General features: G+C 38.6%; 1 long non-coding RNA gene across 2 annotated transcripts; it reads right to left on the reverse strand.

The window, feature by feature from the left end:
* Nucleotides 1-5,212: 5,212 nt before the first annotated feature.
* On the reverse strand, nt 5,213-7,471 carry LOC114821843 (uncharacterized). Of its 2 annotated transcripts, none has more exons than XR_003769689.2 (5): nt 7,204-7,471; nt 6,957-7,120; nt 6,787-6,855; nt 6,368-6,434; nt 5,213-5,456 (listed from the first exon to the last, which is right to left on the reverse strand). It is a non-coding gene; the product is annotated as an uncharacterized lncRNA (long non-coding RNA). The 2 variants fall into 2 exon arrangements; XR_011580743.1 differs by having other exon boundaries at nt 5,213-5,550; nt 5,602-6,434; nt 7,204-7,437.
* Between the last annotated feature and the right edge of the window lie 4,576 nt (nt 7,472-12,047).

The raw sequence follows: 12,047 nt of genomic DNA on the forward strand, positions 1-12,047 counted from the left end.
CCAAACTGGATGTAGGCATTGCCGAACCAGTATAAATCTTGGTGTTCTTGTTGATAGTGGTTTTATTCTGTTCTGTTTAACTATTCACTTACAGTCGTATACCGCTTCCGCACAACAAGTGGTACCAGAGCCCAGTTTCGTGAATAGTGTTGGTGCTACAGTTCTGTGAACAGTGAACTGCTACAGTATCTGTGAACAGTATTGTACCTGTGAACAGTGCCGTATTTGTGAACAGTGCCGAGTAGATGGCTGGAGATAAAGACGAATCTGTAAAGAATGGGTCAACATCGTCTTCGTCTACATCCAATAGACATCCAACCACTACTACAAGGTTAGAGGTTGATAAATTCAATGGCTCTAATAATTTTGGTATGTGGCAATGTGAAGTTATGGATGTGTTGTATAAACAAGAGTTGGATATGGTTCTGGAAGATAAACCAGAAGATATTGATGACAAGCAGTGGACGCGAATTAATCTTCATGCTTGTGCTGCTATTCGATCGTTCCTTGATAAGGAGTTGAAATACCCGTATATGAAGGAAACTTCTGCTAAGGAGTTATGGACGAAATTGGAGGAGAAGTATATGACCAAGAGCGCAGAAAATCGTCTCTTCTTGAAGAAGCGACTCTTCCGATTTCAGTATCGTCCAGGTATCTCTATGCACGAACACCTCAATGATTATAATAAAATACTTGCTGATTTAGCAAACCTTGATGTGAAAATTTCTGACGAGGACAAGGCACTATGTTTGTTAAATTCATTGCCTGATGATTATGATCATTTGACAACTACTCTGTTGTATGGAAAATCCGAGGTGAAACTTGATGAGGTGTCTGCGGCATTGGTGAATCATGAGTGTCGTAAGAAGGAACTGAAGACTCATAATTCACAAACCGAGGCATTTGTTGCAAGGGGTCGAACAGAGGAAAGAAAATCTGGGAAGCGGGGAAAATCTCGTTCAAAGTCACGAGGGAAGTTTCCTGCTAAAGATGAATGTGCTTTTTGTCGCCAAAAGGGTCATTGGAAGAAAGACTGCCCCAAATTGAAGAACAAAGAGAAGGAGAAAGCGGGTTCTGAAGCAAATATTGTAAAATCTGGAGATGATGATTTCGAGTTTGCTTTGGCTAGTTCATATGCTGATGGTCACTCCAATGAGTGGATTTTAGATTCAGGTTGCACCTATCATATGTGTCCCATTCGGGAATGGTTTTATAATCTCGAGGAGCTGGATGGTGGAGTTGTTTTGATGGGTAATAATAATGCCTGCAAAACACAAGGGATAGGCAAAATCTGTTTGAAGATGCATGATGGAACAGTCAGAGAATTAAGTGATGTTCGGTATGTACCGGATATGAAGAAAAATCTCATCTCACTGGGTGCATTGGAATCCAAAGGTCTCAAGATCACCATGGAGGGTGGAGTTCTAAAAGCTGTGTACGGGGCACTGGTGGTGATGAAAGGTACAAGACGAAATAACTTGTATTTCTTGCAGGGGAGTACAGTTATTGGTGGAGCAGCTGTTACCGAAGCTGCTGACGCATATAGCACAGACACCACGAGGTTATGGCATATGCGTCTTGGGCATGCTGGTGAAAAAGCGTTGCAAGGATTGGTGAAGCAAGGCTTATTGAAAGGTGCAAAGGCATGCAAATTGGAATTCTGTGAGCATTGTGTGTTGGGTAAGCAAACTAGAGTAAAATTTGGCACTGCTATTCACCACACTAAAGGCATTCTTGATTATGTTCACACTGATGTTTGGGGACCTTCCAAGAATGCATCTTGGGGAGGTAGCCATTATTTTGTCTCCTTTGTTGATGACTTCTCTAGAAGAATATGGGTGTACACCATGAAGCGTAAAGATGAAGTCTTGAAGATATTCCTGAAGTGGAAAAAGATGATTGAAACGCAAAACGGTCGAAAGATCAAGACTCTCAGATCAGACAATGGGGGTGAATATAAGTCTGATCCTTTCTTGAAAGTTTGTCAAGATGAGGGTATTATGAGGCACTTCACGGTTAGGGAGACACTGCAACAGAATGGGGTGGCGGAGCGCATGAACCGTACTTTGCTTGAGAAAGTTCGGTGTATGTTGTCTAATGCTGGATTAGGCAAGGCATTTTGGGCTGAGGCAATCACTTATGCAAGCCATCTCATTAATCGATTGCCAGCTGCTGCGAATGAGGGCAAAACGCCCATGGAGGTATGGTCTGGTAAACCTTGTACTGATTACAAGTTTTTACACATATTTGGTTGTTCTGCCTACTATTATGTCAGAGAAAGCAAGTTGGATCCAAGAGCAAAGAAAGCTCTATTTATGGGCTTTAGCACTGGCGTGAAGGGATACCGACTCTGGTATCCAGATGAGAAGAAATTTGTTGTAAGCAGAGATGTGACTTTTGATGAGGCTGCTATGGTTAATCAGAACAAGCATGAAGGTGAAACTGAAGTGACCGAGACCATGAGTAGCTCAAAGCAGGTGGAGTTACTGAAGACTCCAGTTGTTCCAGTAAGGTCTGATGTTACAACCACTAGTCCTACAGTTAATTCTGATGAAGAGGAAGCACTTACCCAAGAGCCTCCACAGCAACAAGACTATATTGCAACCAGAAGATCGAGAAGGGAAATTCGAAAGCCTGCTCGATTTACTGATATTGTGGCATATGCACTTCCTGTTATTGAAGATGATATTCCATCCGCCTACAAAGAAGCTGTCATGAGTTCAGAGTGCGAGTTGTGGAAGAAATCTATGGATGAGGAGATGAAATCTCTTCATAAAAATGTGACTTGGAATCTGGTTCAGTTACCAAAGGGGAAGAAGGCAATTGGTTGTAAATGGGTGTATGCCAAAAAGATGGAATCTTTGGGAAAAGACAATGTAAGATTCAAAGCCAGATTGGTAGCTAAAGGCTACGCTCAGAAGGAAGGCATTGACTACAATGAGGTATTTTCTCCTGTAGTAAAACATTCTTCTATTCGTATTTTGTTGGCTTTGGTTGTGCAGTTTGACCTTGAGTTGGCCCAACTTGATGTCAAGACTGCGTTCTTACATGGTGATTTGGAGGAAGAGATTTATATGTCTCAGCCAGAAGGTTTTAAGGTTGCTGGAAAGGAAAATTGGGTTTGCAAATTGGAAAAATCATTGTATGGCTTGAAGCAGTCTCCAAGACAATGGTACAAGCGATTTGATGGATTTATGATCGGGCAAAAGTACACAAGAAGTCATTATGACCATTGTGTATACTTTCGCAAACTACAAGATGGAACCTTCATTTATCTGCTTTTATATGTTGATGATATGCTTATAGCATGTAAGAGCAAAGTGGAGATTGAAAGGTTGAAGACTCAACTAAGTAATGAATTTGAGATGAAGGACTTGGGAGAAGCTCGGAAGATACTAGGTATGGAAATTGAAAGAGATAGAGCGAAGGGCAAGATTAGTCTGTGTCAGAAGCAGTATTTGAAGAAGGTACTACAACGTTTCAGGATGAATGAAAATTCAAAACCGGTTAGTACACCTCTTGCCTCTCATTTCAAACTTAGCGCTTCTATGTCTCCTAAAACTGTTGAAGAGAGTCAGTACATGGCTCAAATTCCTTATGCAAATGTTGTTGGTAGTTTGATGTATGCTATGGTGTGTACTAGGCCTGATATTTCACAAGCTGTTAGTATTGTCAATAGATATATGCATAATCCAGGAAAAGGGCATTGGCAAGCTGTGAAATGGATTCTACGGTATATTCTGGGTACTGTGGATGTTGGTTTATTGTTCCAGCAGGATAAAGTTACTGGTAAATGTGTTGTTGGATATGTGGATTCTGATTACGCAGGTGATTTGGACAAGCGTAGGTCCACTACTGGTTTTGTATTCACTATTGCTGGAGGTCCAGTAAGTTGGAGGTCGATTCTGCAATCTACAGTTGCTTTGTCGACTACTGAGGCAGAATACATGGCTGTGACAGAAGCTATAAAGGAAGCCATCTGGCTTCAAGGGTTGCTTGATGACTTAGGGGTTCAACAAGACCATGTGGATGTTCATTGCGACAGTCAGAGTGCTATTCATTTAGCAAAGAATCAAGTTCATCATGCACGTACGAAACACATTGATGTGAGGTTCCAGTTTGTTCGTGAGGTTATTGACGAGGGAGATATTCTTCTTCAGAAGATTGGGACCGCTGACAATCCTGCGGATATGTTAACAAAGCCAGTTTCATTGCACAAGTTTAAGCACTGCTTAGACTTGATTGGCATTTGTAAAATTTGTTGATTGCTCCATGGGGGATTGGGAGACGACTATTAGGAGTTCTACTTAGAGGGTTTGAGCCAAGGTGGAGATTGTTGATTATTGACTCAAACATGTAGTCAAAGTCCAAATCTTTGGGCTACTTTGTGGTAATGGGAGGCAAACAACATTTGTGCCTAATTTGTGCCTAACTCTTTTGACTTGATGGTAGGCCTTTGGCCATTGATGTCTTTGAGAAGCTTTTCTTTGGCTATAAAAGGAGAGCAAGGTGAAGCTCATAAGCATGGAGTAGAGACAAGAGGAGAACAAGGAAGAGAGAAAAATAGCAAGAAGCCATTCGGCATAGAGAAGAATTTTCTCAAATTGTCTTGCTTTGTATTTTTGGTTTTCTCTTCCTATTGTAAGTGTGAGAGCTTGGGTTATTTGGGTCTTTGGGAAATTGAGTGATAAACACTATTGTATGTTCTCATTGATTATAGTGGAATACTCCGTCGTCTCCAAACTGGATGTAGGCATTGCCGAACCAGTATAAATCTTGGTGTTCTTGTTGATAGTGGTTTTATTCTGTTCTGTTTAACTATTCACTTACAGTCGTATACCGCTTCCGCACAACAATGTTCACTCGCACCACGGGCTTCGTCATCATCGTGTTCATTGCAGCAGCTCAAATTCAAATTGAATAATTTAGTTGTATAGTTACTCTCTTTGCTCTCTCGATGAATTTCTCTCTTCTTATATTTCTCTGTTTGCTTGGGAACCAAGGATTTGGTTTAAATTTATATCTTTATTTTGTTCTTGTTGCGGGGCCACAAATCAACTTTTTTCAATACTGAACAGGCAATGTTACATTGGCGCATTCATTTCCCTTCATTTGTACTTTATATTCGTATGATTTTTTTTCTTTCAATATATTCATATGATTTTTTTTCTTTCAATATATTCATATGATTAGGTTTCCTCAAAAAAATATATATATATGATTAGGATTTTCGATTATATGCACCAATTTTTACACCGTCGATTTCTGACACACCCCGTCCCGAAGGAGGGCATGCTGGCCGTCACATGAGAGTGACGTAACCATTTACACAGTTCGGAAGCTTTTAAAAATACAATTATTAAAATGGAAACCCTCGAGGGTGAGTCCTACTTTTGTGAATTCTGTCAGAATACCGTTGGATTCCTCGTGGCCACCAAAACTCTGCTATCAAGAACCTGGAGGGGCGAAAAACAAAATTGAGTGGGTCAGTAAAACCAAGCTTTTCAAAAACATTTCGCCAAAAATAATTCTAACCCCTCACTGTAAAACCTGTATACTTTTCCCAGAAAATAATATAATTCTAACCCCTCACTGTAAAACCTGTATACTTTTCCCAGAAAATAATATAATAACATAATACTTTTCATAAATCTCGAATCATCAATTTTTCTTTAAAACCCGAAAGTATGCCATGTTTTAATTTCGAAAACAAAATAAATGATGCATCAATGTAACAGGTGAAATAGTGAATTAACCGGAAACCCTGCAGTTGGTCCTGTATGGTTAATTCTATAGCTCAACATCCAATCCAACCGGAGTCACCTCGGTGACCTGTACGACACTACACTGCAGATAAGTCGGAACTACCTGAAGTAGTCTGTACGACATGAATGGTGTAATGATACGCTCTAGTGCTTCTCATCAATCATCTGTGCACATAATCTAAGGTCACCCACTAGTCGGAATCACATCTAGTAATCTATACGACTAGCATGTCGGAACCCTCACTTGGTCTGTACGACATCCACCTACTTGGATCCAAGACGAACGTGCGGTGTGGTGAATAATATAAGCACTAACACCATGATTGCAGGTTATGAGCTATCCACAATATACACATCAACAATGCACATGAATAATATAAAACTCACCTGATACTTACCTGTGCGTCCACAGCACCAATTCACATATATATATGCATCATATATCAATTCATGCTTTTCATATACTTCTATGCATGGCATTTCAAATCATACTTTTCATATAATTCTATCCATGGCATTTTAAATCATGCTTTCATTTAAATTCAATTTCTGGGAAGACTCAATAGTATATATGTATACGGAAAACAAAACTGCCCACTCACTGATAAGTAGCCGGTTCGTAACCCCCTCGCCTATTTTGGTTACGTTCTTCGTCCGTAAAATTTTCACCTATACAAAAATAATTATAAAACATCATTTAAACGCACATACACAAACATTCATCAATAACTTTCTTATACGTTGCTCAATTTGGGTATGTGAATATACCACGGTGATCTACACGACGTCACGGACGTCGACATATTTTTAGAAATATTTTTTGAACCCTACACGCGCCCCCACGCGCCGTGGGTGGCACTGACCTACGCGCCCCCACGCGCGTCTTCTTCCTCAGCTCGCCGGACTGGTTTCGCCAGTTTCTGGGCAGTTTTTCAAATTGCCATAACTTCTTCATTTCTTCACCATTTTCAACGTTCTTTATATCAAAATGAAGATATTGAAGAGACGAACAAATCTATACCTGTCTCGACCCTTAAATCGCCGGGAATTCACCGGAAAAAGCCTCGAAAGCCATCGGACTCGCCGGAAACTGGGTAAGATTCAAATAAGTATAACTTCTTTAATACTCAACGAAATTGGGTGAAACAAAAACGAAAGTTGTAGTTCTCGAATAGATGAAGAGAATGGTACCTCGCACGACGTCTAACTCTCCGTGGTTTGGCCGGAAAACGCCTCGAAAGTTCCGACCAAACATTGAACTTTCCGATCTCTGTGTTTTTACTTCCAAAAACTTCCAACGAAGCATTCCGAGCTTCCTAAGAACCTCCTTAAGCTCCCTATGAGCTTAAAAACCCCTAAAAATCAACCAATACAAAGTTGATGAATAGTGTCAAACTCGGAGGTGAGTTGTTCGACGTGAAAGCGTTGAAGTTCTTACCTGAAATGGGTATGGATGAATTCGTATCGACGAGATGAAGACGATGGTGGTCTTTGTTTCTTCGATCTGTGAAGATTTGAAGATCCTTGTTGTTTTGCCGTGAGTGTAGAAAGAGAGAGAGAGTGAGAGAGAGCTTGACGGGAGAGAGAGAGTGTGAGTGTTTGAGGGAATCACGGGAAGGAATAATGAATAATGAGTGTGTCTGAGTGTATAGTCCATAAGTCATTTTCAAACAAACACACAGACAAAACGTCCACTCTTAAAAACTAGGATAATTAAACAAACTTCACACTTATAAAAACGTTAATACGGGACGGGCTGTTACAATTTCTTTAGACTTTCGACAAAATAAAAAAAGCAACGATCTTTAATCATCTATTGTCTAGCAAATATTATGCACGAAACATAATAAAATTTTTGACAAATTTAATCTATCTATCATTTATAAAAATAATTCGAATTTTTTTTATCTTACATACATTTATAAATTCACATATATGCTAATATATATGGTACGTAATTAGAGAGGTGGTAACTAGGCTTTGGCACCAGGAATTTCCTACTTGGGCTCCAGCTCCAACTCCAACTCGAGAAATCCTCTAAACGTAAAGGGCATTTATTGAGATTTACTTGATTTGGAGAAATTCAATTCAAATACCCAAACTTACCTTCTTCTTTTTTTTTGGTAAATAATACTTAAATTTACTTTGATTTAGCATACCTAAATTTTCCTTGACTTGATAGAGACGGATTAAAACTTGGGTGTACAAAAAAAGGCACATTGTGGTGATCTACTAACCTCAAAGCCTCTCACTCGTCAATAAGTTTTGAACTATAAAACTAATCTCAAAGCCTCTCATTCGTCAATAAGTTTTGTAAAATTAAATACCAAATTTCCATATTGCTTTGTGGTCCAGTTAGCTAGTGTTCTAAACTTGTAAACTTACTTGGATTTGGCCGGAACATGGACATTCAACTTGGCAAATGCATGATGCATGCCATGCTTGATTTCAGACAAGGCCCCTGCTATATATGCTACCACGGTTTCAGGAGTAGCAACTTTTATAAGTTATTGGACTAATTAACCCTCTGTTTTTCCACAAGTTATTGGATTGGATGATTGCATACGACAACCCAAAACATTCCCTACAAGTTCCCTATATGAATTGCATAATAGAGATACAAGCAAGAATCATTAAGTTCTATGAAAAACATAAGCATTGACGAGGCACTCGTTACTATGATTTGCATGAAACTTATGCCAAGAATTTACTTAATGTGATTGTGACTAGCAACCTTCACTACTTGTGAATATAAGTTCATAACGATTAGGTGAAACTCCCTTATATTCTAGCGTTAAATTCATGCATGAAAATTAAGCGTGCACTCTCAACCAACATACACAAATCATTTTTTATACGATCGGATAAGTAAATTGAATTCACAACTTATGAATCACAACTGGATGTAATCAAATCATATTGCAAGTATGAACATGGTTTCGAATCACCCCCTAACTAAGAGGGGTTTAGTTCCTCATACTCACAAAGCAAAGATACATAAAATTAGACATTAAAATCAAAGGAAAGAAAACACCTAAAATGCTCCAACTTGGGTAGCAAGTGCATCCAAGAATTCTCCTTTGCTTGCTTGCGGCAGATTGCTTTGTGGACGGATTTTTGGGTAGTTTTATGATGTAGAATGGATGGGGAATGGTATGGAAAGGTTTAGGGTAAGTGTGGAGGAGTGTTTGAGGGTTGGAGGGTGGTGGAGAACTAGGCAAAGAGGGTGGAAGAAGGTGGAGTGGCTGTTATGTTTTCTAGGCACTAGAATGGTGTTTTTGGGGTGTTTTGCTTCCTAGGGTGTGTATGGACGAATTTTTGTGATAAAATGATGAATATGGGGGATTGTCCTCTGGCCAAGGGGTGTAAACATGTATTTATAGGCCCCAAAAACCTTAGAAAATCAGGTTAGGTTAAGGATGAAATGCATGGCAATTTGTGTGTGTGGTGTGCAATGGTCCAAGGGTAAAAATGAAGTAATGATGCAAAGTGTGAAGGGTAAAATGGAGTGGTGTTGTAGCTAGGGAGCATGAATGATTGTGTACATTGCATAGAGATGGAAATGGAGGTGAAATGTGTCAACAAATGGGTCAAAGGTGCAACAACATGTGTTGCACATGGCATTGGATTCCAAATGTGAATGATGGAGCATCAATTGGTGCATGTAATGGATGTAAATGTTGTCTAAAATCTAATGAGTGAAGGGAACAAGAGGTATCAAGCAATTGAGTGTAATAATTAAATGAATTGAAGCATGAAATTAGAAATTATGTAGGGGACAAGAGTGATCAAGCATGGCATGGAATCCAAAGGGAATTCTATGTGGTTTGCATGGCAAGGAATGCAAGTTGGGGTGACAGATTTTTGGGCTGTTTTCTTCATCTTTTGGACCATAATTCTTCATATTCTTGGCCTCTTTAGTTCTCAAATTCGTCCATCCACTTGGCCCATGCATTTGCTATCCATTCCAAGCCCGAAACATGCTCCAAAGGCCTCCAAAATGCATCTTCTTGCATACTTTGTACTTAGAGTCTGAAAACACACAAAAATAACTTTGAACACTAAAATAACTAAGGAAATACAACATAAATGCACAAGAACAAGCTAACTAAGTCGCATAAATATGCTCCTATCAAATTCCCCAACACTTAGCTTTTGCTAGTCCTCGAGCAAACAAAGAAATAAAACGAAACAAAACAAATAAAATACAACCTAAACCTTCCAACATTTGCCTCAGGGATTCCAATGCATATGACATGTTAAAAATCATTATCCCCACAGATTTGAATCATCTTCACACTTAAACATGTACTTAATCATAGTCACTACTTACTTGTTCATAATTAATCGATTAAAACAATGTTTTTGATGTAGTAACATGCCTTAGAGAATTTACTCAATTCCTTTCAAAGTATGCACTCAATTTTCACTCAGATTTTCTAACTACACACCCTATACTAGTTATATGTGAGAAGATTGATGTAGATATGAAAACGAACGCTCACATATATGTATCACAAAGAAAGCAATTTCTGGAGTTAATAAGCAAGTTTAGATATGATCTCATGAATGGAATGCTACTACTTAGATGCGAGAACCAGTGACACCATATGCTCATACCAAATTCAAACTCCACATATTGAAACGCATGACACTCAAGATGAAGTTAAGGGTTGTAACGGGGCTTGGGGTGATGGCTAACAAATGAAGGATAAGGATAACAATCGTTCTTAAAGCAATAGCAAGTAAAGTAATGAAATTGAAACTTAGAATTCACTTAGATTGCAGAAATCAGCTTTTAGACACGAAGGGAAAATTCAAGCAATAATTAGGGCCGAATTCTATGTTTTGGACCCTTTCTTCAACAAGCAGCACTTTAAAACTCTTTTTCGCATATTTTTCAACTCTTTTTTTTTTTTTTCAACTCTTCTTTTCTTTTCAACAAGCATAATAACTCACACTTCCCCCACACTTGTTTTCTGCCATACATTAATCAAAAGAAATTCAATTTGAATCATGTTTTACTATGCTTCAAGAACAAGGGTATGGATGGTCCTAAACTAGGCTAGGTAAGGATAATGTGGTTTAACAAAGAATGTAGGCTATCAAGGCTCAATTGGGTTAACTTAAACATATAACGATATGGGATACATGGCAGTTTGGCTTTGGTGGTGGTAACTACACAACTTCATCTTGAATATGTTTTATGCAAATCAATAGCATGCTTTGAATGAAATAGGCATGAGTTCTAGCATTTGGAACTAAATGATGAAACGCCTTCTAAGTAATAACCAAGCAAAGAATAATGAGATCATGCAACGACTTTAGAAAACAAGAATGCACAGATTTTAACTCTCCAAATAAACGTTTAAGCTCAAGTCTCACAAGGTTGTAGCGTTAGTTTGAGTTCTTTCCTTCAAGCATGTTACAAAAACTAATTTTTTTTTCTTTTATGATTACATGTGATTTCATAAGTTATAACCACAACCACGCATAAATAAAGAGTAAATCAAACTTTCATCCATGTTTATAACTCTCTTTAACAGTCATGCAATTACAAACCGAATCCTCATCATTGTGTTGGAAGGTACCCTAAGACACAAATAAGCGCACAAAAACAACTCTTTTTTGGATTTTCAAAAACAATGTTTCAAATTTTTATGAATTTTCGGATTTTTATGTCAAAACACACTGAAACACTCCAAAACAGCTTAAAAAATACTTAAAACAACAAGGAACAACACTAGAAGTAATGGGTGATAAATTTCTACGAATTTCATGCAAAACAATGGTTACCCTCCCCACACTTAAATCAAACATTGTCCTCAATGTTTCAAGCATATACTCACACCAAAAACAAGCAAATAATAAACGACAAATAAACATGACAAATATGGCAAAGTAAAAACCAGACAGAGTAGAGTTTAAGAACGCAAATCTGGTTTTGGAGATAGTTGATCTTGTTGACTTTCCACAGCTTTGATCTTGAACTGGATTGGAATTGTACGACGAAGCTTTTCTCTTTGGCGATGTTGCAATTCCTTATTTGTTCTCCAAGCAGATGTGGCAGCTTCTCTAGTTCTTCATCTCATACTCCTTCCGCTGGGATGATTGTGCAAGCTGCATTCTTCTCTGCTTGTTTCTTCTGCACGACGGGCAGGCACGAGGGAGAGGTGTTGGTCTGTTTCTTTCTTCAATCTTTCCAAGTGCCCACCTCTTACTTTCTTTCTCCTTGTCCCTAGTTGAGGATGAATCAGCACGTTGTCTCCACATGCTTCGAGG

The sequence above is a fragment of the Malus domestica genome, chromosome 05 (genome assembly GCF_042453785.1).
Source record: "Malus domestica chromosome 05, GDT2T_hap1".
In the NCBI taxonomy this organism is placed as follows: domain Eukaryota; kingdom Viridiplantae; phylum Streptophyta; class Magnoliopsida; order Rosales; family Rosaceae; genus Malus; species Malus domestica.